This window comes from Mustela nigripes, chromosome 12 (assembly GCF_022355385.1).
Source record: "Mustela nigripes isolate SB6536 chromosome 12, MUSNIG.SB6536, whole genome shotgun sequence".
Taxonomy (NCBI): domain Eukaryota; kingdom Metazoa; phylum Chordata; class Mammalia; order Carnivora; family Mustelidae; genus Mustela; species Mustela nigripes.
The window spans coordinates 35,020,584-35,047,929 of NC_081568.1; the positions used below are offsets into that span (position 1 = coordinate 35,020,584).

A 27,346-nucleotide genomic window follows, 5' to 3' on the forward strand; every position below is an offset into this window, starting at 1 on the left:
ACTGAAAAATAGCAGGTAAAGACATATTGCTAGTAGACCCTAGTTTAATATAATTTTTTATGACATCTCAGACTCAAAAGATTTTATATCTCACTGAGGTCAAGTTCAAGCCAATGGCATGCATTTTAGCAACGAATGTCTCTATCACCTACTGAGAAAACTGTAGGGTGTAAAGCCTTAGCAGCTAGGAATATAGGAATATAAGTGATTAGATATTTCTATGAACAATAAAGATTGATATTTAGTCATCATTTAATAGCATCCTGATTCATTTTTATTTTCAATATTTAATTTACATTTTTACTTGCAAACCCCAGAGACCTCTGGGCGAAGATTTACTGTGGAGAAATCTGACAAAAGATAAGAGCCTCAGCTTTACTACTTTTGAGGTCTGTGTTAACACCAGGGAAAAAGTATTTGTTTCTTGCCAAGAAATAATGCTTGTACTTAAACCTGTATTTACCTGGAGAATTGAGAAGGCAGGTAGGAAATTAAAGAAACTGACAAAAAATATTAAATCTAGGGAATATTTGGTATTTCAAACCAATTAGTGTTAATAGGCTTCCTTCAGGCAAACTATTTCCAAATTTCATGGAATTTTGCTAGTACTATCCCTCTTCCCGCACCCCAGGCCATTTTGGAGTGGTGTTCTTAATTGGCCTTCTTCTGTTTGTGCTGTTACTTCACAATGGTGTTATTTTGTGACTCCATATTTTCTTAGAACTATTTTTGCAAGCTTCATGAATTTTAATCCTTTAAAATCCTTTAACAGGATTACAATTTTATGTTTCTAAGTTGTTGGGTAACACCAGATTTCAAAATTTTCCAGGCACGCACAATGGTTTATTTTTTAATAAAGAATAAATCCACGCACAGCCAAGTGTAAGATACTGGAAATAACCATTTCCGAAGTACATCAGAAGAAGTTAAAAGGTCACAGAACTTCTTATGATGTTAATATTTAACATTTGAGTAATATTCCAGTTGAGCAAGCTGGATAGAGAGTACTTTAGATCCTAGACATGAACTAAAGCTACAAATTGTACTCAGTTCAGTGGAGACAAGTTCCTTACAGCGCAGGGATATACAGGGCTAAAGAAAGCGCTGCGTCACTGGAAGAGGAATGCTTGGCAGACATTTTGAATATTTGAACAAAGTCATGGTCCTCTTCTTCAGAAATAACTAAAAAAAAAAAAAAAAAGTAGTTTAAAAAGGGTTGTTATTTCTTTCTAAGCGAGAGTAAAATATGCTGTTTAAGAACAAGAAATTTGTAGAGTCTGCACTAGTGAATTCATAATCATTTGGCTCTTAAAGGAGTCCCTGTGTGTAGCATTCAAGGCAAGTTACACATCCTCGAGGATTGTCTTCATTATCCATCATCATAGTGAGTGCATGAAGGCATGAATCAGGACAGATGGGGACATTTGAGGAAATGAAAGAAATCCCTCATGGCTGCATCATATAAATGTGTGAAGGGAGGGCCTGAAATGAAATTGGAGAGAAGGAGAGGTTCCATTCATGCAAAGCCTCAGAAGTGGACGCTTGCTCACTTTTGAGCGTTCTCATATCCTGCATTGGAGCTTTATTTCTCCAAGAAATAATTCAAAAGCTACGATTTCTAGGTAAGGTGTAGGCAAGTCATATATGTTCAGCAAATCAAATGCACAACTTTGATAAATGAGTCACCTGAGAGAATTGGCTGGGTACTAGATATTCATTGGACTCACATGAGTGGCTGAAACAACAGCCTGTTTGGGGGGTTGGTGGCACATTCCTGGCTAAATTATATGGAGTCAAGGGAAATTTATAAGCTGAAATCAGGGAGAGTTGATGATTAACTGAATGTTGGAGATGAGAATGAGGATAAGATTAACCCCCACCTATTTTTAAGGTCGTCTATAATCTCTTTTTATGAAACTTTATCTATGTCATACCTATAGAATTTTCTTTATACAATTATGGCATAATATATCAATATTAATCTCTTAGAAGTAAATGCTTTGCTCTTTTATCTTACCTATACTCAAGATATAATCATTGGATTATTTATCTTTCATAATGTCATATATAACACAGTCCTTTATAATTTATTAATAGGAAAAAATCTCACCTATTTTTATGCTTTAAAAAAAATAAAATATTTAAGTGATCCACCACATTTAATTTTCAGTTTTAATAGCAATGAAGTTCAAAATCAAATTTTGTGCTTCATTGCAACGATGTATAGTCTGTTTGCTTGGACAAATTTTCCCTTGAATTATGATATACTTCTTCTTTGTTTTTACTTTAATGGTCATCCTTCGGGGCTTTTTAAAAAAATATAGTTCATCTGAGGATCTATAATAAAGGAATCAAGGAAATATAATTTCACGCTATAGATCTTGAAGTGTTGAAGGAATTGGTAAATGAAACCTTTTAAACTACAGTAAAGATAACTGAAAAGAGATAGCTTTGTGTATTTATGAATGGACCTTATTTTCCAAGAACATGGAAAAATAAAAAGGTTGAATTCAGGTTTGTACCTCATCTCGCCACCTGGCCCAGTGTGGTTCGAGCAGACTATCTGCAGAAGGAGTGAGATGAGGGGACATTGATCTCTGTATTCTTCTAAGGTGCATTTTTATAATGGAAGTTCTGGTTTTCACAAGAATCAAGTCTACATTTCATATTTACAGTTTTCTACTTTTTCCTCATGGAATTTCTCTTGACTTTCTTTCCACTTGTTCAGACATTTTAGATTGGGGATTATTTTATCATATAAATTTGCTCAACACAAGATAATCCATATCTTAAAAACTAAAATTATTTCAAGCAAGAGAATTTAGTGTGTTGTCCCTAAATTTCTCAAGGGCCCGCACTATCAACTTTGAATTATTTTAAGAAAGAATATATAAACACTGTTGCTTTATTTTGATGAAGTATTTTAATAAATAGATTTGAAAATACAGATTTTGAGTAATATACATGAGTGATATAATTCTACTATAGTTTAAAGCAACTTCTTCACATCAACTTTTTTTCGTTTTTTAACTGCAGTTTTAAGAAATGATACAGAGAGATGTCTTCCTGTCCGCTTTCCTGTTTCCCCCAATGGTAAAATTTTGCAAAAGTGTAATAAAATATCACAACCTACTACTGACATTGATGCAATCCACAGCTTTTGGTCTGATATCCTCAGTTTTCCTTGTCTTTATTTGTGTGTGAGTGTTGGGTCCTATACATTTTTATCACATGTGGGTTTGGACATCCACGATCAGTTAAGAGACAGAATAGTTCTCATAAAAAGGACTCTGCATCCTTAGAGCCGTACTCACTACCTTTCTCTCCTCTCCCAGCCCTAAACCTAGAAACCACTAATTTCCTTTCCATTTCTCAAATTTTATCATTTGAAAAATATTATATAAATGGAACCATATAGTATGTGACTCTTTGGGGTTGGCTTTTTTTCATTCAGCGTAATTCTCTGACTCTGCACATGTCTTTGTGCCCATCAGTTTGTTTGTGTACATCGGTTTGTTCCTTTCTACTGGTGAGTAGGATTCACGGTATGGATGTACTTTAGTTTGTTTAGTCATTCATCCACCGAATGATGTCTGAGTTAATTCTAGTTTTGGTTATTACAGTAAAGTTACTATAAACAACCATGGATAGATTTCCACGTGAACATGAGTTTTCATTTCTCTGGGATAAATGCTTGGGAGTACAATTGCTGGAGGTTTGGTAGCTGCATATTTAGATTTTTTTTAGAAGATTTTATTTATTTATTTGACAGTGAGAGAGGGAACAAACACAAGCAGGTGGTGTGGGAGAGGGAGAAGCAGGCTTCTCGCAGAGTAGGTAGCCCAATGCGTGACTCAATCCTAGGACCCTGGGGTCATGACCTGAGCTGAAGGCAGAGGCTTAATGACCAAGCCACCCAGGTGCCCCCCATACTTAGATTTTTAAGAAAATGCCAGTTGTTTTTTTTTTTTTTTTCTCAAAGTCAATGTGTTACTTTACATACCCACTAGTGTGGTATAAATTATCTAATCTTTCTGTATCCATGCTGGCATTTGGTGTTCTTGCTGTTCTTTTTTTACCTTCCAGATAAGAATCTGCTGATAACTCATTGTAGTTTGGATTTACATTATTCTGATGAGTAATAATGTGAAACATTTTTTCACATGCAAATTTGCCATGTATATGTCCTTTGGTGAGATGTGTGGTGATATCATTTGCCCATTTCTTACTGGATTTTTAATACTATTGAGCTTTAAACTATTGATATTTATTTATTTATTTAAAATGGTTTATTTAGGGGCAACTGGGTACGCATATTTTCTTCCATTCTGTACTGCCTTTTTATTCATTTAACAGGGTCCTTTGCAGTTAAAAGTTTTTAATTTTGATGAGATCAGATTTTTCTTTTACAGAACATGCTTTTGGTGTCAAGTTTAACAAACCTCTTTGCCCTATTCTATATCCTTAAGGTTTCCTCCAAATTTTGTTTCCTAAAAGTTTTATAGTTTTGTGTTTTACATTTGAGCCTATGATCTATTTTCTATAAGGTATGAAATTTAGGTGGAGCTTCATAATTTTGGTGATCTATGGTCAATTACTCCTGCACCAATTGCCGAAGATCTTTTTCTTCCTCCATTCGATTGATTTTATGCCTTTGTCAACAATCAGATGAGCATATTTATGTGGGTCTCTCTGACTCCTCTGTTCTGTTCCATTGATCTATATGTCTATCCCTTAACCAATACCACAGTCTTGATTACTATAATTAATAGTAACCCTTAATATCAGTTAAGTGATTACTGCCACTTGCACCATCCTTCTTCTATATCAAGATTATATTAGCTAATAGAAATTTGAGAATTAGCTTGTTGATGTCTAAGAAGCCTTGTCAGTCTGGGAAGCCATCTTTATTTTCATGGACCTAAGACTCCCCTTTACCATATTAACTTTAAATAACCTGGAAGTAAATACTCCCCTTTACCGTATTAACTTTAAAAAACCTGTAAGATTTAAAAGAAGTTTAATCAGGTGAAAAAAGACTTCTTGCCCTAATTAGGAACATGATTAATTATGGCTTTATATATCTAGGAAATGTCATCATTTCATTTCTCTTTTTGTATTATAAAACAATCCATTTGAAGCAAAACCCTTTCTCTAAAATGAAAAACCTTAGGGAACATAGGAAAGGACAATTTTCACTTTGGAGTACAGACAGTTCTGTAGTTTAGAAGAAGTACTGTGCTTTAAGGTCATCAAAATGAGGGTCAGTTATTTTTGCCCTGAAATGCCAAGGTTCTGGTTAATAGAGAATTTTGAGAACTTTAAGTGTTAGGTTAACTGATTAGGTTGTACATAATTAGCAAAACTATGCCTTAATAAGATATCCTATCTCATTTACATTAAAACATTTAAGAGCGATAGGAACAACTTGGGAAATAAATAAGATAAAGTATTTAATTATTTTTTTTAAAGATTTTATTTATTTATTTGACAGACAGAGATCCCAAGTAGGCAGAGAGAGAGGGGAAAGCAGGCTCCCTGCTGAGCAGAGAGCCTGATGCTGGGCTTGGTCCCATGACCCTGGGATCATCACCTGAGCAGAAGGGAGAGGCTTTAACCCACTCAGCCACCCCAGTACCCCAAGATAAAGTATTTAAAATGAAACCTTGTGTGTTGGATATGATTAATTGGCACCCAGTATTTATTGTTTACCCCTTTCTTGGGGCTCTTCTTGTATTATATGACCCAGAAAGCTAACTACTCCATTTCCTTGTCATTAATGTTCTAGATATAAATAATTTTCTGCCTATTAAATGCCCTGTGTGAGATTTAGAAGACAGAAATGAGACAAACAACATCTTCCTTCTACTGCTGGCTGAATCCTGCTGTCACCAGTAGGGAAAGAAATAATTGCTTTGTTTTTGTGTTCTGTGGCAGAATTCTGTGCCAGCTTTGGTGTTGAGAAGGAGTTACAGTTATGGTGCAGCAGCCTCTCAATCTCGATCTCCGCATGTTATAAGGAAGTATGTTCTTGAACTTAAAACTTCCTTTGGCATCCTTCAGGTTCCTAAACCTTTTGGAATGTGGTAGAGGTAATAGGTATTCTAGCGATCTCTTCTCTGGCCTTCTGTGGTAGAACCCTTCATTAGACGTCCCCCTGTTGCTCCAGCCCTTCAAACAATTCTCCAGGTATCAATTTTCTGTATTAAAGCTCTTTCCATTTTAAGGACTTGGAAGGTTTCTATTTACAGAATAGGAACTAAACTGATACATACTCTGCAGAAATATTGTAAAAGTAAGTACCAATTAGCATGGAGAAAATTGAAGATTAGTACCCTTATAAGAGACCCCAGAGAGCTCCCTTACCCTTTCTGGTATATGGAGACATAGTAAGAATATGGCCATCTTGTGGATCGGGAAATGGGCCTTCATCAGACAGCAAATGTGCTAGAGGCTCAATCCCAGACTTCCAGACTCCAGAATTGTGAAAAGGAAATGTTTTTTGAGCTGTCCAGGCTGTTTTTGTTACAGTAGCCTGAAAGGATTAAGACAAGTAGTTTTTTTTTAAAAAAGTAGCTTAAGTTGTATTTCTCTTAGAGTATCTTTCAAATGAATCAGGCAGAAGTTACAGTGGAATGAATTAATGGTGAGTAGAATGACTTTTTATCCTGGGAATACATTACAATGTCTAAAGGTTATTTTCTCCAGGATAAATTTCTAGTGATTTTTTAGCTGTGAAATGTTTAGCAAAGTATTGGTAGTTTTATTATTGTTAAGAATGATTGAAGAAGACAATTTAGGTGATACAAACTTTATTTAACATTTCATGAAATGGCAGTCTGAGTTCCCAAGGGTTTGGAGAACTATAAAATAGGACAGAAGGAGAAAGCATTTATTGAATAAGAAATAAGGGACAGGAAAGAAAAAAAATACAGAAAATGAAAAAGAAACAAAGGAATAAGTGTTGGCTTGGTTTTGGGGATTGGTTGGCTGCATATATTGCATTTCTGGTCAAGCAGAGTATTTGTAGGGACGTGAAAGTTATCTAAGTTTTGGATTGTTGATGCGTGTCTACCCCAGGCAGAGAGTGACTCCATTTTGAGCCCATAGATTTTATTTCAACATCATTATAACCTTCTTTCATTCTACAAATGGTTTTTCCACAGCAGTTTGATGTCTATAGTCTCTCAGTCACATACAAAATTAGGGTTTATCTTTTTGACTCATTCATGCCTATCCTTCCGCAGAGAGTTAATTGCTAAAATTCTTTGACACAATTTACTTTTAATTAGTCTCTCCATTTTTGTTGCTGTACCATGTTCTTGTTTTAGATCGTTATCATCACCTGCCTACATCCGATGACAATATATAATCCAGATGTTTCTCTTTTGTCGGTCATCCTTCCGTCCAATCTACTCATTATTGCCAGAGCAATTTTTCAAATTCTAATCTCAGGATTTCTGCTCAGAGATATTCAATGACTGCTGGTTGGCTACTGAATTGATTTCAAACTCCTTGGCCTGGCATGCAAAAATCTTCCTTAGTGTCAAGCTGTTTGTGCAAATTTCAGTGCAAAAAAAAATGAACAGTTCTCTGATCATGACTTCATAAGTGATTTCCGATGTATTAATGTCTCTTATAGAAAAAAAGTTAAATGGAAAAATGCATTACAAACATGGTCTTAGAGTAAAGTATGCTGAATCTGAATGGACAACCCGGATTATCATGTTATACAATCAGGTTGTGTTTTCTAAATAAAACAAAACATTTGCATTAGCAAATCATGATGTGGGTCTTTCCTAGTCATGGAATAGGAGAAAGGAGTGGTTTTTTTTGGGGGGGGGTAATAAAATTGATTACGAAAACTCTGTGTTAGCGTCCTATTGCTAATGAAACAAATTACTATAAGCTTAGTATTTTAAAACAATGCGAATTTATTATTTTAAAGTTCTAGAGGTCAGAAGTTTAAAGTGTATCTCTTTGGGCTGAAATCAAGGCATCTGTAGGGCTGCATTCCTTCTGGAGGCTCTAAGGGTGGATCTGTTTCCTTGCCTCTTTCAACTTCTTTTTATTTTATTATTTTATTTTTTAAATTTTTTATTATTTTATTTTATTTTATATTTTCTTTTCAGTGTTCCAAAATTCATTGTTTAAGCACCACACCCAGTGCTCCATGCAATACGTGACCTTCATAATACCCACCACCAGGCTCACCCATCCCCCCACCCCCCCTTCCCCTCCCAAACCCTCAGTTTGTATCTCAAGGGTCCACAGTCTGTCATGGTTTGTCTCCCCCTCCAATTTCCCCCAACTCACTTCTCCTCTTCCAACTTCTGAAGGCTGCCTGTGTTCCTTGACTTGTGGTTCCCTTCTATCTTCAAAGCCAGCAATGGCTGGACAATTCTATCACATCACATCATTCTGACACTGACCCTTCTGCCTCCCCTGGCCATAGTTAATGACCTTGTGATTACACTGGGTCCACCAGGCTGCTTCATCAGGATAATATTCCTCTCTTAACTCTAGCTGATTAGTGACATTAATTTAGTTGCTGCCTTAATTCCCTTTTGTCAGGCAATACGACACATTCATAGGTCCCAAAGATAAGGACATGAACATCTTTGGGAGGTCATTATTCTACCCACCATAGGCCTATTCAAGATAGAACTGAAAGCAGGGGTGTTCAGAGCTGGGCCCAGGGCTTATTAAAAAATATCCACATCAGCTTGGCTACTCTCAACCAATTCCTGAATCCTTCTCTCTTTCTGATCCTTAAAAAATTGAACATATTTGAGGAATTCAGGGTTTTTCACTCAAGGATGGATATTTTGACTTTCTTTCCTCTCTATCAAGCTAAAATGGGGGGGATCGCTCCAAAAGATTCAATAGAAGAGATTGGAGGTACATGAAAGAAGATAGGGCTGGCAACTCATTTCCAGGATGGACTTTCTTTAATGTGGCAAGCTCAATGTTTTGCACTCTGGGTAGACCTGCTAGGTTTAGAGTAGAATTAGAGGGAGATAATGAGGTAGAGAGATAAGCAGTTTTTGTTCAACACTGAAGCATCCACAATGTATTAAGCGAAGATGGAGGTCAATGTGGTGCTGCAGAAATTTGGAAGTTGTACCACCTGACTATCCCTACCCCCCGGGGGTCTGCCCTGGGAGGGGGTCTCTGGCACTGTTCCTCTCAAAGCACAGTCAGTTGAGGTTAGTCCAAGAAGCCACAGAAAGTAAAAGAGACCTACAACAGCCTGGCTAAGTCAAGCCTTTGCTTCCTTTGCTCTAAACATGGATCCTGGTCTTCATAATTGTGGAGCACATGGACCCAGAAGAGGGAAGGAAGGAGGTCATGGAAGGGCTGACCGTACCCTCTTCCCCCTTCTGACAAGTACTGAGGGGAGGACAGGATCTGAGCAATAAATTGGATAAGAGCTTGACATTTTAAATTGAATTAGAGTAGATTGGAATTGAAAATCTAAAACTGGCAGAGAATTATAGAATTTACTCAAAAAGTTTTTAAAGGCCAATGAAGAAAGATTTAACACTTTCAATTCAGTGCTGATCCGTGTGCTCGTTACAGATTACAGTGACAAGATTTTGTTCTAAAATTCTCTTTATCAAAGATACGTACAAATATTATCTTAGGGATATTACAGTATAGGGTAATAAATACCCTGACTTCCTTGATTAAATATGGAACTTTAAAAAAAATTTTTTTGAGACTCACTTGAGATACTTTATAAACTCATCTATTAATGACCCTTCCAGATGGGTTATGCTGGGGACATCTTGTTTGCATTTAAGAAGGAGACATTTTCTGATTTTGCTTGGTGAAATACAATTGGGCACTCATGCTTCCAGTTTATTTAATCCTATGAAGTAGGGTTTTAATCCCCTGAGGAAACTGAGGAGAGAGAGATTGCGCAATTTATCCCAGTGTTTCGGAGTTAGGAAGCGCTGGCTCCAGATTGTACATGGGAATTCTGTCTCCAGAGCTGACCCTGGACATGATGAGGCTCAAAGCTTCACAGAACAAAGTAGTTATTCATGAGTATTTGCTGAATTGAACTGAGCTGAATTGAATTGAATTGAGTACTATAGATAATCATGATTATCACCAACTTTGCTACCTATATTGGCTCTTAGTTCTTCATGAAATACAGCAGGATAAATTGTTCTCCAGAAGCAGTGGTGATTCATACTATTAAATTGCCTAATTTTCCAACTGTCAATTGTTAAATTGCCTAATACATTCTCTCAATGGTATTTTGTTTTCTTTGAAGAAGTAAACAGACAGTAAAACTCTTTAATCTCAGCCATCATGGGATAAAGCTCCTCTCTGAGCAGCGCTTTTGCATGGGTTATGGCTGACATTAAATCATCTTTAAGCATTTAAAAGGCAATAGCTTTGTCCATGGCAATTTTATTGTGCTAGGAAACCTTAATTGCAGAATAATGTCCTTGCTCTCTCAACTTTGATGTCCATAGTAACCTTGAAGTCCATTTTTTGTGTTAGCAAGAATTAAGGAATGGAGTTTATCCTTCAGTAGAAAAGCTTGTAATATAATAAAAATGAGGTCATTAATGGCATTTATGGCTAAATATTTGCTCATTGCAAAGTCTGTATAAGGGGGTAGATTTCAGAGAAAAATTTCTTTGAAGAAAGAGAACTTGCATATACATTCTTGTGCATATAAAATAATATATTTTCCAGTCAGAAAGCAGTTTATGCTTAATATACCAAACTTCAAAAAGTATTTGGAGAAATAAAGCAAATTATAATTATATAATCTAATCACTACTATTACAGTTTTGATGTATTTCTTTACAGAATTTAATTTCATGTTTGAGTGTATATTTCTGTGTTTCTCTTTGTAAAAATATAAACCTAATTAGCATTCAATAAATGTATATTTGGAAGAATTTGGACCTATAAATATTTCATTAAGGTTTTTCTATATTCATAAATATATGTCCATAGTATAGCTTTACTGGGTACACAGTAATCTAATGGCATTATAATTGTATAACAGCCTTGAAGATGAAGATATTTTAACTCATCTAAAAATTTCAAGAATTGAATGCTGTGCAAAGCAAACATTTAGCTCATATTAATAAATTGAAAAAATAATGCATCTTTAATACTAAGTGGAGTATGTGTTTGAAGTCTTGGAAACAAAGAACCAGAACAAATGTATCCATTTATAATTTTTATACATATTTGAGCCTACCAAATAAACAAAAATATCTCTATCTCCACTCTGTCCTATAAGATTTCATCAGTATGCAGAACAGTGTGTGCTTAGTACAAAACAACTTGACTAAGGTCACTTATTGACATTCTGGAATGGAATCGGAACAGATTATCTGCTCATTTAAAACATTCATAAAAATTCCGGGTCCAAATCAGAAGAGATCATGTGCAACAATAACATGTTTTAAAAGAAGAAATTCTCAGGAGCCAGTAAGAAAGCACTAATATTGGATACTTTCATGGCTGTTCCACTTTCAGAATCAAATGCATGTTTCTGGATTTGTAATTGAATTTATAACCTTTTTTTCTTTATGTTGAGGCGATTCAACTTGAAAAAAAAAGTTTAAAAAATATTAATAAAAATTCACAAAAGATCAACTTGAAATGATCTTTACTCTCTTTTAGAATATTTTGAACACAAATAATGTATACATATTTGACTTTGCTTTGTTCATTATAAGTATAAAGCATTAAGACCCCCTTTTTGTTCATATACTTGAACACCAAATCAAACTGATTGTGCTAAACACAGTTTCTAATTTGAAAACTGTAGTAAGATCATATACCTTTGCTGAGTATATTTTCAGAGGTCAAAATTCTCCTTATGATTTTCAAAGGCAGAACTTTTAAGATAGAAGTTATCTGGGGACATGGACATTGTTTTATGCACTATGTTTTAGTTATTTTATTTGTTTAAATATTATGCTTCAGTTTTTGGATGCTTTTTAGCCACCCAAAGTAGCCATTGATTTTTCTTGCAATTTTATGGATTTTAGAAGTTAATTTTTTAACCTAATCAATAAAAGGCTTTTGTGAGTGGTATTTCTTAGGAGAGGAAAAACAACTCTTTTTTCTTAATTTTTAAAAAAGATTTTAATGGGGCGCCTAGGTGGCTTAATGGGTTAAAGCCTCTGCCTTTGGCTCAGGTCATGATCCCATGGGGCTCTCTGCTTGGCGGGGAGACTGCTTCTCCTTCTCCTCTCTCTCTGCCTGCCTCTCTGCCTACTTGTGATCTCTGTCTGTCAAATAAATAAATAAAATCTTAAAAAAAAAGATTTTATTAATTTGACAGAGAAAGAGAGAATGAGAGAGAGAATAAGTAGATAGAGCGGTAGGCAGAGGGAGAGAGAGAAGCAGGCTCCCTGCTGAGCAGAGCCAGATTTGGGGGCTGGGAGGGCTTGATCCCTGGATCCTGGAATCATGACCAGAGTCCAGTCATGACCTAAGCCAAAAGCAGATGTTTAACTGACTAAGCTACCCAGGCACCCCAGAAAAACAATTCTTATAAATTAAAAGGTATCTTTAATCTTGCATAAAACATGGCTGGCTTTCAGAAAGACATGAAAACTATTGATACTTCTACTCTACTCTTTAGGGATATTGTCATGTAAAGGAAGGTGATGATAATGATGAGGAGCCAGAATGGGGAGAGAAGGAGTAGGATGAGGAGGGGGAAGAGGGGGAGGATGGTTGCTGTGAAGCCTCAAAACGCATCTCCAAAGGAGACTGAGATTACAATGGCATATTCTTTGGTAACATCTTGACAATAACAACAACAACAACAAAAATCCCACAAAAACAGAAACAGCTATTTTTCTTCGGCATTTTATTTACTATCTTAACTCAAAATCAATAAGAATAGCATGTGTAAATACTTTGTAAACTGTAATATAATTTGCAAGGGTGGCATATTCTTATTTTCATCCCTGTTACTGGTATCATCATAATTGTACTTATTCGAGCAATGAATATTCATATCACCATTTGCTTTTATGTTTCCATGTTTATGCATGTGAATATTATGATGAGATGCACCTTGCCCAAGGCCAAGATGAGAATGAATGATATTCGGATAAAGCCAGAATTTAGTTGATGACAAATGTCTGGGCTTCAGGTTCACGACCTGTAGCTCTCCTCTCACATGGCCCAGAAATGACAATCATAGCGTAAAAGCCTATCTGAAATTGGAGTCATTTTGGCAAACTAGGATTCTGATTGCACATGACGCCTGTTTCTTTTGTGTATATGCCTTATGCGGTTTTTTCACTCAGTTGAAAGGGAAAGAAAAAACAGGAACACTTTATTTTGCCTTAAAAGATCCTTGGTAATCTGCAACATTTCTTGATGACTCGTTTTCTATTTCCCGGTCTTCAGCAGGTGAAATTCTGAACACTCTAAAATAAACTTCCCCAGTGAGTAGCTATCAGGATAGTAAATTTCACCCAAAGAATTCAGTGAAGTGCATTGTCCCACAGCCAGTACCCCTGTGTTCTCACAAAGACTTAGGAAGTATAACGCAGATGGGGTTGCATGTACACAGACCATGAATAAGTGACGGTTTTCTGATGAATTATATTGTGTAGAGTCCTTTGATAGGTCTGTTGAATAGGTTGCTGCCAGTCCTGTGTGATTATATACATTTAAGTATATTTTATAAAATAAAAATTCAGTTCCCTAATCACAGTGGCCACATTTTAGGGGCTCAATAGCTGTTCACAGATATAGATATTCCCCTCGTCATAAAGAGTACTAAAGGATAAGGCTGGGATACACATTTGCTATGCAAGGTATGGTCCAAGACTTGACCAGCGGCATTAACAGATGGTGACAGCAGCAGGTACGAGCACCTTAAAAAGGCAGCATGGTAGCTCACCCAGTACCTACTGGGGAAGAAGCTACATGTTGGTAAGACCAGCTGGTTACCCAGGCATGTAATCATGTGATCACATAACATAACTCAGTATGTTTTAGAACAGGGTCCATTTGGGTCTAAAATAACTCCATTAACTTTGTAATTTTGGTAATCCTGTGGCATATGTACAAAATGTTTTTCTTCTCATGTATCTGGAATTTTGTCTATTTCTTTGCCCCAGATATTTTTATTTAGAAGGGAATCACTCTAAAAACCACAGAAGAGTTGATATAAATTATATTTAAGCTATAATATTTAATCCAGCTACTTGACATTTAATACAATTCTTAACCATTTACAGTCTGCATTCCATATAAGATAATAGTAGGAAGATGTAAAATTCCAGTAAGTTTATTGTTCTTTTCTTTGCATATGCGGGATTTTTATTTTAAAAAGTTCTTTTTATCCTTTTCTCATCCTATTATTTCATTTTGATTTCATTTCTATTCTTCAGGGTTTTAATAGTTCTTCTTGTTTGCAGAAGTGTTTGTAACTCAATCTAGTGTTTTCTTATAAAAAGATCTTCTACTTGCAGACAGGTTTCTGATAAATACAGAGAAATATCCTGGATATCTCCACTCTTGATGGACATTGGTCAATTTGTTTATTTATTTAAGTTCCGAAGCTCCGTTCTTAAACCTTGTACTGATAACTATTTACTCATATGTGTGGTGACACATCTACTCAAAACATACACACACACACACACACACACACACACACACACACCCCTATATGCAACTCTTTTGCAGTGCTTTAATGTGGCTCAATGGATGTTTCATAATACGTAGGTCATAATAAAAAATATGCCTCAACTGTATAGTTCAAATGGGGACAGTGCAAATAGAATCCTATAAAACTCCAAATTTTGGTCATATGACAGGTAAAAAATAAACTACCAGGAAAGTGTTCATAGTTTTTCTTTTCCCCATCTCTCACACGCTCACATGCACGCGTGCGCACGCACACACACATACACACACACACACAGATATTTGCAATTGAATTTTTTTTCCATTCTAAGGAAAGGAAAGTTGATCTTTATGATTTCTCAGTATTCAGGAAGACAGATGGGTTAAAAAGGCAGATGGCATTGGATTGAGGTTGAGAGTACAACCGGCCAGAATTTCTTGCATATTAAGAGTTTAAAGAATGAAGAGAATTTTGCTGTTTCAGGTGCAAGAGATTTTCCACTGGGTCTTTGGAAAGTTTTTAGTGTGGGATTGAACATTGGGTGTTGAAGGCTGTAGAGCATAACATTTTTTTTCTTTTCTTTTCTTTTTTTTTTTTTTACTTAGGGTTCCTGGGTGGCTCAGATGGTTGTACCTGTCTTTGGCTCAAGTCATGATCCCAGGGTCCTGGGATAGAGTCCCACATTGGGCTCCCTGCTCCCTGCTCAGGGAGTCTCTTTTCCCTCTGCTTTTCTCTCTCTCTCTTTCTGTCTCTCATAAATAAATAAATAAAATATTTAAAAAATTTTTTTTACTTATTTATGATACTGAACTGTGCTTCTTAAATTTGACCCTATGAAGAGAATGATCCACACGACACTGCTGAAAGGTAGTATTACAGTCATGTATTTAAATGTGAAATGAATGCATGATCCTCTGATCTTGATATGCATTAGGCTGTGCTTAATTAAATCCAATATTTCGAGCTGATTTTATGAAAATTAACTGTTAAGTTTTCAAAATCCTTAATGTTACAAAATTAATCACATCATCTGATTGAACAGTCAAGACTGACTTGTTACTCCTTGACAGAAGAATCATGAATAACTTTTTTCATTATTTTCTTTAGCTTCAAAGTTATTTTTATATTGAGGTATATATTGTATTTATAATAAGACAATAAATAATCTCTAAGGAACTGGATTTTTATTTTTCTCTTAATGGCTTTCTCTAATTTCCAGATTTATTTTATAATCAATATATATTTCTTTATAATCAAAAAAATAATGAAAATGGCATACCAATTTACTATTGCTACTGTTTCTAGGGTTTTGCTGTTTCATCATTTTTATGCCCAACTGCTATGTATTGTAATTCCCCCATGGAAATGGCTACCATGGGTTGAACCTTAGGAACATTTGCTCTTTGACTCAAGGGTTCATTTGCATTGTCTCCATGTCTGCTCTAATTCTGATGCTGTGCCCTCAGTATTAGTATGTCAGCCCTCAGTGTTCCGCCTCGGGCTTGTTTAGATGCATTGAACAAAGTAACGGAGCATTTGAGGCAAAAAAAAAGCTTCTGGTGGTTTAGTCTCTTGCAACTCGAGGAAAATACGGAGGTTGTGTTTCATTAAGTCACTCCGTAGCCTACTGGGTGCCATCTTTGTTTGTAGGATGACTTGGCAATAGAAGGCAAAGCTGTTTGATAGATTAGGCCACCTGCATATGCTGAAGAAATGCTTTGTAAAAAATACAGAGCTTGCATAAAATTGGGGTTTTAGTTGGTCATGTTCTGAGTCTTCATCCCCTTTCCCCTCCTTCTCATGGATGCCACACAGACACATCAACAAGCTACTCAGCTACTCCTCCCCCACAAGGGACCAAATATGGGATGCCTGGGTCTGGGAGCCAGTAAGATCAGTGGGGGCTGTGGGTTGAAGGCAAAGGGCAGAATGAAGCCCTTGTGATGCTTTGGCTTTCTCCAGAACCCTCAAATATTCTTGATGTTCAAAGCATTTAGGTACTGCCATAATGCCTAGTTTATTCTACATAACAACAGCTTTATTATTAGCCGCCTTTGAATTAATTGAAATTCCTTTGGCTGGTTCTGTTACTACACCATGTAAATGAGAAGAAGTAAACAAAAGCAGGCAAACTCTTCAACACACCACCTTTTTTGTTTTCTTTTTTTTATACATCAAGCCTAGACAGAAGAAAATGTGGAGGTTTACAAAAGGGCTCACTAAGTGATTTTGTAAGAAGATAATCATTCCTCCCCAAATTGCAGTATACGCAGCTAGGAAGCCCTTTCTGAATTGCTTTTTACATTCACAGAAGCATTCACTTTTAAGAATGTTTGTTTCAATTGTGATTCCAGGGGTGGAGGGGGGATTCACACAAAAGTTTCCCCGTAAATAACATGAACAGAACACATTGATCTTTATGAACAACTTCATGTTTATAGTTATGATCCTTAATTATGTTGCATTCTGTAAAAAGAACTGAATGAAAAACAGATTACTGTTCAAGCTGGGGGTACAGTGACCTAAATAAATCCAAGCTCTTCAGGTGTTTGGTTCTAAAAGCTGTCATGAAAGTGGCCAGCGTCTTGTCATTTTAGTTCAAAGAAAAATTACAGATGGAGATTTTGTTTTTAGCTTTCTTGTTGAGTGCAGACACATTCATAAGTGTTTTACTCCCTGAGTTTAAATAGTTGCTAAGTCCTATAACATCTAATAATATCCAGTATAACTAATAAGTCTGACTTGGCAGCATCTGTCACAGAAATCTTTTCCTCTCCAGTGCTGTTACCAAATTCAAGCCCTTAAAAACCATGCAATCTAAGAAAATTGGTAAGCCTCTCTGAGGCTCAGTTTCTCCATCTGGAATAAGGAAAGCATTTCCAGCCTTGTAAGGTTTTATGCTCTGAGTCTTACTCTAGGACAGGTATTGATTTTGCAAATCCCAATTCAAGGTCCCCATAATAACCCTATACCATTGATAGATACTAGTAGTACATCAGCATTTGGGAAAACTGAGTCACAGAAAGTTAAGCAACCTGTTCAGTGCCATACACTTCATGATAGGGTGAAAGCAGAATTAATACCTGGTTAGTTTAGCTCCAGAGTCTCTGTTTGGTGGGAATTTAAAAGAGAGGCTGTGTAAAGCATTCAGCATGGTATAAACTGCATATGTAACAGCTACCTTTACTATCTTTTATACTTATCATCAGCCAATGAAAACACAATTATCTCTGCTCTTATACTGTCTAATCAAGAGAAATAGAATTCAACACTTGGCTTTGGCATCCTTGTCATCATTTTATTACCACTTACTGAAGAGGAAATAAATCTTTGATGCTAAAGACTCTTAAACTATTATTTGAGATTTGAGGTACTATTCAGATACAAGATGTGGACAGAATTCTGAATTTCTAAAAACTGAAGAGTTATTTTATATATTTTTGTGAACTAATGATAAGATAGTTGTTCAATAACAATATTAGCTAAAGAAATTTGAGGGGAGGGAACCATCTCATCAAAATTTCTTCTTGCCTGTCTACGTGGTTTTTAGAATTAATTGCCTTGAGAATGTGTGTTTATGCCTGTGTACATCTATTTTATATTTTATGGGTACAACATTTTTTTTTTAAATAAAGGGAAGTAATGAGAAATGCCTGTCCATTTTCCTCACCCTATTTTTCTCCTATCCATGGTCCCCAGGTAGTTTAAGAAACTCCCTTGGGATGCGTGTAGCTGATGAAGGAGGTGATCTTATTCTTTTCTTTTCTTTTTTTCTTCTTTTTTTTCTTTTCTTTTTTAAAGATCTTATTTATTTGACAGAGAGAGATCAGAAATAGGCAGAGCAGCAGGCGGCAGTGGGGTGGCAGGGGGAAGCAGGCTCCCTGCTGAGCAGAGAGCCTGATGCGGGACTCAATCCCAGGACCCTGAGATCATGACCTGAGCGGAAGACACTGAGCCACCCAGGTGCCCCAAAGGAGGTGAACTTAATAGCCTACTCTGGGGCCATGTTTGGCTTTCATTGGCCCCATTTGGTGCTTTTTCCACAGGTAAAGTCAGTAAGATTGAACTCCCATCCCAAAGCTCTAAGTAAATAAGGAAGTTATACATAGTATCTGTTCTAAACCAAACCAGGGTATCAGTTCTTTTTTAGTGTTTCTTCCATCTTGCTTCAATACATAAGAGTGTAATAAGCACCCTGTTGACCTCTCCCCTCCTGGATTGTTACAAGGAAGGTATGCACCTATTTCTTATAAGTTCTTTTTCTCCCAAGACATGGAGATCAATGGAAGTAATCAATATTAGCTCAGTTGCTTTATTTTACAAAGGCAAAAGTTTAATATTCAAGGATTAAAATTATTTTGTGGCTAGATCTAGCACAAATTTATTTCTTATCTGTGTATTTTTTTTAAAAAGATTTTATTTATTTATTTGACAGAGAGAAATCACAAGTAGACAGAGAGGGAGGCGGAGAGAGAGAGAGGGAAGCAGGCTCCCTGCTGAGCAGAGAGCCCGATGCGGGACTCGATCCCAGCACTCTGAGATCATGACCTGAGCCGAAGGCAGCGGCTTAACCCACTGAGCCACCCAGGCGCCCCTTATCTGTGTATGTTTTAAGTCAAGGTCTACATACTATGACTTGCTTTTTTCTCATCATGGTAACATCAGCATAATAATACCATTTAAAAAGTTTTCCCTACATAGGCTGACATTGGTTTATTTTATTTATCTCTCGTTCTGAAATAATTGCAAACAGAAATTTAAGAAATTTCCATTAAAACTATCAGGTAATTAAATGATCTGCACTGGGTTGTGGAACTTGTTTTATTATTTTATGAGTATCCCTCACAGTACTGCCTTCTTTCATAGGAAATATAACAATCGTACTTGGTAATTAAAATAGGGGAAAGTTGTTTTATAAAGGTAAAATTAAGAGAAATACTCTCATATTTACAGAAAAAAAATCAACACTTCTATTCACGGCTCAGATTTCAGACAATGAGAATCAATATGTACTTTCTTTATTGTAAGCAAAAGTGAAATCCTGAATAGCTGGAAGAATATCTTTGTTAATATGGAAAAGTGACTACAAAGTGTAATCAAAAGCTACACATTTAAGTCTTCCTGTTTTCCATGAATAATTAAATGTGGCAAGACAGAAAAATACAATAAAAAATAACTTATCAAAGTAATATTATGATTTCCATAATTTAGCAGTTATATGGTTCAATTTGTTGATGTCAAATCTATGTCTTTGTGAAGAACAATGACAAATAGATCAAAAGTGTTTTTTATTTACTATTGCATAATCTGAAACAGGATAATTGGAGGGGCTGACTGAAGACAGAGGAATATAATCACACAGGAGAAACAGAAGAGAAGAGAAGAGAAGGGAGGGAGGAAAGAAAGCAATGAATAAAATAATAAATATAGAAACAAATCAGAGCAAAGGTCTTGCAGGAGGTTAGAAAAAGGAACAGGACTTCACTCAGCTCTCTAACAGCTGAGGATAGAGTTGAATATTGAAGAGCTCTGAGGTCTCTACTGAATCAACAAATAACTTTAGGCATTAGTAATCCTAAAAAGGTCACGATCTTATTCTGCACAGTTTTTAGGTCTTGGATTCTGCATTCAACTTGATTGGGTTGGATTTGACCCTACCACATACTAACTGATCATCTTTTGGTAAATTAAACCACTATGTGTCCCTTTCTTCATATCTTCAGAGGAGGAGATGGATAGCACTGACTTCATTAGATTATTGGGAGAAATACTACCCTTTGACCCTGGCAAAGGGCCACTACTCTGTGCCTGGCATGATAGAGTGTCCTGTGTATACCAAAGAAAACAAAGTAGATTTAGGAGCATGCACACATGTGCTTGGGGACTAGCCTGGGGCTCCCTGGTGCTTCCATGACAGCTTTTAGACACAAGGAAATCCTGTTCAAAATCTCTTGCTCTGTGTCCTTCAAAGAAAGGACAGCCGTGTTCAACTCCAGGATTTGAGGATTGTTCTGTGGCTCATTCCTGAGTGCAACATAGCTTCAAAGTGTTGGGAAGATTTACAAAACTCTTGTAAAACCCTTCCTGTCAACAGCAGAGCAAATTTTCTCACACAACAAGGATTACTTTCCCTTAATGCTGAACTTCCATCTTGTTTCTTTTTCTGTATCAATTCCTATTTCCAGAGGTATTCTCGAACCTGCGAATTAGCAAGTACTTGCAATAGTTGCATTTCGTGGCTGAGGAAAACGATCTAATATTAAATAATTTATGTTATTTTTGAATGAGCAGGATGTAAACCTTTCCTCTATCCTGGCAACCGGATGGACACAGGAATTGGTAGTAACTACTTCAATAACATAGTTATAATTTCAGTTTTATTTAAATAATTTTAACTTAAAATTTCGATATTTAATCATTTTATTTTGCACTGTCTTTTATTCTAATTAGATGACTGAATATTTTAGAAAAATAAATTCAAAACAAAATTATTTTATTTTTTGATTCTCAATTGTTACTTTAATGCATATATTCTGATCCATATATATTCACATTTTGTACACTCAAATTAATTATACTTTCTATTTTTTAGTTCTTTGAATTATTAGAATTTGTAGAGCACAAATTATCGAAAAATGATTATTACAACATAACAAAGATTTTGCTGAACTGAAACTAAGAAAACGAATTTTGTAAAATAAATAATAATGGATAGATTATATATTTATTTGTTTTATTTTTCATCCAGATATTCTTAGTTTAGCAACAGAACATCTTTCACCATATTTGACAATTTTGTTGTTTTATAGTCATATCCATTAAGGTAGGAAGATAAAATCTGTTTTATAACATTTTTGTGACTTGATGTCAAACTCAGTTCAAAAGATGTGATGAGATGATATATGAGCTTAAAATAGTAAAATTTAGTTTTAGCCATAGCACTTTTCTAGGCACTGAGAAATGACAGTAAACAAAACAGACAGTAAACTTCATAGGGCTCATTTTCTAGTTCAGAGGCCCATAAATGTTTCCCATAAGAATCCAGATAGTGAATACTTTAGGCTTTGTGGGCTGTATATGATCTTTGGCATATATGATCTTTGGTATATGATCTTTTTGTCTATTTTTTCAAAACTTTTAAAAATGTAAACATTCTTCCTCACTTGTAGGCCATACAGAAGCACGTCTTCGGCCAAACTTGGCCCTCAGGCCTTGGTTCGCAGACTTCTTTTCTAGAAGGTCCAGCTGTGGCTCATCTGGAGGGGAGGCAGTGGAATGCCAAATCAAGTCCTGCACATTTCAGGATCTTCTAGGTTCATCACTGAATCCTAAGTGGCTTCTGAAAATCAACGTGGGTCTATGAGTCAAGCAATTGGGGGATATGGAGTGGATGTGGTGTGAGGCATTTTCATGGCCAACACAACTAGACACATCACGTACTATATGCACACATTAACTCTTCCATACAAGGCACTGTAAGGAACTCAGCTAGGGAAAGAACTGAGCTGTCAAACTGTCAAAATAGCCAACTTCAGGTATCCGTATTGTTTTAAACCTTTAAGACAGAGTACTCTGCTGCAAAAAAAATGTCAAAAAGAAGTTGTTCCAATCAATCTAAGACATACAAGAATTCACTCTTTTCAACCAAGATGTGTCTTAGAATGTTTAAACTTTGAGTTCTATTCAATGTCAAATATGGAGGAAGAATGTGAGGTCAACCACTACTTGATTTCTGCCTGCTCAGTATCATCTTTTGCTTCTGATGATGAATATATTGTAGTTTAAAGAAATAACAAAGAAGATAAAAACTTCAACCAGGAAAGCAAAAAATATACTTGCAGAGAGTCAAGTTACAAACCTCTAGAGAGGACACAGCTGTGTTTCCAGTATTTTAGTTTATGGAAAAGGGGGAAAAGATGGAAAAGTGAAAGGAACTGACATGGCCTCGGGTAATCTTCCATGAAGCTGTTCTACACAGCTTGAATCGACCCATTCATTTCCCCACAAGGTCTAAAACCATTGTTCTATCTGTAACACACTATTAAAATTATTTTACATTCATTGAGGCTACAGAGAACTTAGAAACATTTGTTGCTCAAAGAGATACATTTCAATCATCAGAAAGTCTTTGATCTTGAATAACTTAAGCAATACCACTTAAAAGTAAAGACATTTTCTTATAACTAATTATTCTTAGCGTTGTCTGTTAAATTGTCAGTCACAAGCACTTATCACACGCACACATATATATGTACTACACACATATACCTCTAAAGTGACTCAAAGGAGAAAGTGTTTAAGTATGAGGTAGATTTTGGACTCAGATAGGTATGGATTCAAAGCCTGCTAATGTCACTTTTTAACCATGTCATCCAGGGCCCATTACTTTCCCTTTCTAAATTTAATTTTTCTGAACTATAAAATAAGACTGATAATAATAACTTCTCAAAATAATTCTTCTGAAGACAAATGAGATAATGTATATAAGTGCTTAATTTTGGCACAAGTGCACACACAGTAGGTGTGATGTTTATTTTGCCATTTTCATGTTTATTAATGTCATTAGCAGTTGTTTTTTTAGCAACCATAAGTTTCGATCATTGACTGCAATACAACTGACTTAAAATCCCAGAGACAGGGAAGAACCATACTATGAAAAGTACCTGAATATCACCATCTATGTCGGGAAGGCAGTGTGCCCTGGGAATTGCAGAAATGTAGATATCAAGCAACAGAAAATATATAACCCTTTACAGCTTAAAACTTAACACCCGAGACAGCTTCTTCATGTCTTGCCCAGGCAGCCTGGTGGATTCAAATAAATTTGTTGGATCTCATCAGAACTATATATGGTAAGAAGAACTTTCGTTCAACCTCCATCTCAATTTGAGGATCTCAACAGAAATGCCGTTAGATCCCAGAAAGTTTAGTATATTTATGAGCTTCATAATAGTGTGATTAATTTGAAATTGAGTGAGAAGGTCGAGTCACTAAACCCGGGAAATCACCATGGTTGCGTTTACTAATTTAGCTTCTGCAAGTGAAATTGAAGTATCTTGAAATAGTCAGCTGTTGCTATTAATGGAATATTTAGAACTTAGCACAGATAGTGTCATGGTACTGGGCAATGGGAACATTCATTCGCCTCAGTCTAGAATGGGAATCTTTGACTGAAAAAATATTGCTACAATCTATACTATAATTTTCTTGGGGACAACACATGTAAGTGACGCCAACATTTGTAGAACTTATTGGAAAAAAAACCAAGGAATCAATTTATTAAGACTGATAATTTTCTACAAATAATGAGTTTCAACTGAAGAGGAATCCATCAAAAACAACAAGGGTGAGGCACCAGTGGGCGTGGGATAAAAAGATTAGCAGAATATGGGAAAAGAAGCATGTACATCAAATTAGAAAATAGACTGTTTCCAGGCACTTTTATCAGTTCCTTATCAAGGAAAAGCTACCAACTAATATAAAAAGGTATTTGTGTAATATTGGTGCTTATTGATTATAATTGTGTATAAGTTAACAGTCCCTAAATAACCAATGTTTTCTTTTTTACATTTGTGTGGCTTTAGCTGTTCTTAACAAATAATTTTATCATTTTAATTAATAGTTTATCACTGTACTAATATCTCAAGTTAAAACATGATAATAGATACCCCTATATATAGATCCTTGGCCTAAATAGTACTTACTTGACTATTACAACCTAGGCTGTGTTGCCAAATACTTGAATATTTTTAAAAGATTTGCAAGCATTCTATTTGTGCTAAGATTTTATTTATTTAATTATCTGAGAGAGAGAGAGAGAGAGTGAGCTGGGGGAGAGGGACAGGCAGACTGTGCTGAGCTCAGAGCCCAGTGTGAGGCTTGATCTCATGACCCTGAGATCAGGACCTGAACTGAAATCAGGAGTCGGCCACGTAACTGACTCAGCCACCCAAGGGCCCCAAGGATCTGCAAACATTCTTGATCAATCTCCGTTACTTTCCTGATGATGAACTAGGGATGTATTATTATATATTTTGCCCATAGGAAAATTGATTCATATAGCATAAATATCAAGGTTAAAGTCATGAAAATATATGAAAGAAAAATTTCAGCCATCACAAAGTATCTATGTGATTGTTTACTGTAAGAATACGAAGCAAAGAAATTTATATAGGGATGAGAAGTTGTAGCTGTATTTCAGTGCTAAAAATAGCAGTCACCTTTAGCTTGCATTTTGGCCTAAATTTTGCCATAAAATTTTCTAAGCCTCAAAAGCTTTGGATGAGGTTGTCAGATATGCTGAGGTATTTTGGAACACTCCACGAACATTAGGGTGCGAATAATTTCTCCCCCTGGAGAGGCTCTTGTTCACTGATTGCTCATTAGCCAATCTTGGGAGGCATAATTTCACTTTATGCATCTTTGTGAGTATTTTCTAAAGCACAAATTTCAAATTTCCTCCTTGCATTTTTGATATAGCTGCCACAACATTATAGTTCTTTGTTGCGCTTAAATTGACGACCCTGGGTCTGGAGGCAATAAGCAGTTGTTTGTTTTCATTCTGTGCAATTGTGAATAAACAGCAAGTTGGATCATTTCACTTTTCACTGTCAGGCTTCAGTGACTGCTGCCCTTTCTGCAATGCAATAATTAGGTAAGGGATCATTTCATTTCCTTTCATCTTTGTGGAATTTGCCAAGAATCTGAGGTTCATTTCACATGAACATTATGAATTAAGAGTGCCAACTTCAATTTTTTTGATTATCTCCAAATCCAAGTAAGACCAAGAAGGAATGACTAAGAGCTTGTTTTTCAGGTTTGCACTCGTCTTTGCTTTTATTTTTATGTATAACAGTTTTGTTGCACTGTAATTCACGTCCCATACCATGCAGTATACAACTCAATGGATATTAGTGTCTTCCCAGAGTTTGGCCACCATCACCGCCATCAATTTTAGGACATTTGTTATCACTCCAAAAAATATCCCTGTACTTGCTAGGGGTCACTCTTCATTTCCCTCCAAATGACTCCCTTCCAACCCTAGGCAACCATTAATCTATCTTCCCTCTTGATCTCTCTGTTCTGGACACATCATGAGAGTGGATTCACTCAGTATGTGGTCTGTGGGGACTGGCTTCTTTCACGTAGCAGATGTTTTCAAAGTTCATCCATGTCATAGCATGTATCAATACTTCCTTTTTTCCAATTAATATCTCACAGTGTGCATCACATTTTATTTGTCCATTCACCAACCGATGGACGTTGGGTGTTTCCATTTGGTGCTGCTGTGAAAAATGCTGTTATCGACCTAGGTGTACACATTTTTGTGTAAGCAGATCTTTTCATTTCTCTAGGAGTAGAATCAATAGGTGATATGGCAACTCTGTGTTTAATCTTTTGAGGAGCTACCAGGGTGTTTTCTAAAGTTGCTGCACCATTTTACTTTCCCACCTATACTGTGTGAAGGCCCCAATTTCTCCGTAATCTTACCAACTCTTGTTACTCTCTGCCTTTTCGTTATAGACATCCTAGTGAATGTGATGTAGTATGTCACTGTGATTTTGATTTTCATATCTCTGATGGCTGGGGAGAAACTTTTCATGTGCTTGTCTTTACACTTTGACCATGTGCTCTCATTCAGAAATAGCTACATCTTTGGGGAGTAGAGACTCGGGGTGGCGAATACCTAGTGCATATCACATGGGTGTGTGTTTGTGTTGTGTGAGGGTGTACCGTCCTAATCTGTGTGAGTTTCTCTCTATCGTGTAGGGCTCTGCATTTTAGAAAGAAAGAGGTTCAAAAGAGGTCAGGGACAACGAAAGGAAAGAGGCCAATTCAAGATCATAGACAAAACCGGGGGTTAAATTTAGGAAAGCAAGAATCCAAAGTCAGAGAGAACATGATAAAAATCCAAAGTGAAGCAAAAGGGATGTTCTCTGTGAATAGAGCTGAAATATCCACCCCACATTAACCATTATAGTCTTAGAGCGTTGGAGATTGGGCTGATTTATAGGTATAATGTCAACAAGAACAGTGAAGTGTTTCTTTTGTCCTCTCCATGTTGACTTTGTATTAGACACCCTAGGGTTGTGGAACATCCCTCCCCTTTTGAAAAAAAAAAAAAAAAGTGAAAAAAAAAATAGAACTAGAGGAGGCTTACAGATTATACTGTCTCTGGGCCATGTGAGTGGACCATAGCTCGGAGAGAGAGAGAAGCAGGCAGTTGCAAACCTGAATGGAAACTGGAGGAGAGACAAGATGTGGGAGCTCTGATGACTGAATAACAGGTTTTAGCTTGTTGCCAACATCAAGTTTGGGAGAGGAGCGGTCATTGTCTTTCTGGGCTAAGATAAAAATCCACATCGGACTAGGACCATTATGAAGTGCAAGGACAAAACCAAACAAAAGAAGCAAAGTAAGTAACCAGATGTAGGCTGCAGCAAGTCTAAATTACTTACAACGTTGGCAAGTTAAAGATCCTGATCACACATCAATTTTTGTCTCTTTAACTAGGACTTTCCCTAAGCACAGCCACACAACAATTATGCAGTTCAACCCTTCATTTTCTGGATGAGAAACTGAGCATCAAAGAAATTAAGGGCTTTATCCAATTAAAGTAATACTGGTGACATGGATTGACATAAGAACTAGAACAGAGAGCTAACTCCGAATGTAGAGATCTTCCTTTTCTTTTCTTTTCTTTCT

The 27,346-nt window shown here is 36.1% G+C and overlaps 1 pseudogene; it reads right to left on the reverse strand.

The window, feature by feature from the left end:
• Positions 1-27,004, reverse strand: part of LOC132027505 (uncharacterized) — a 50,073-nt pseudogene extending 23,069 nt beyond the window's left edge.
• Positions 27,005-27,346: the final 342 nt, after the last annotated feature.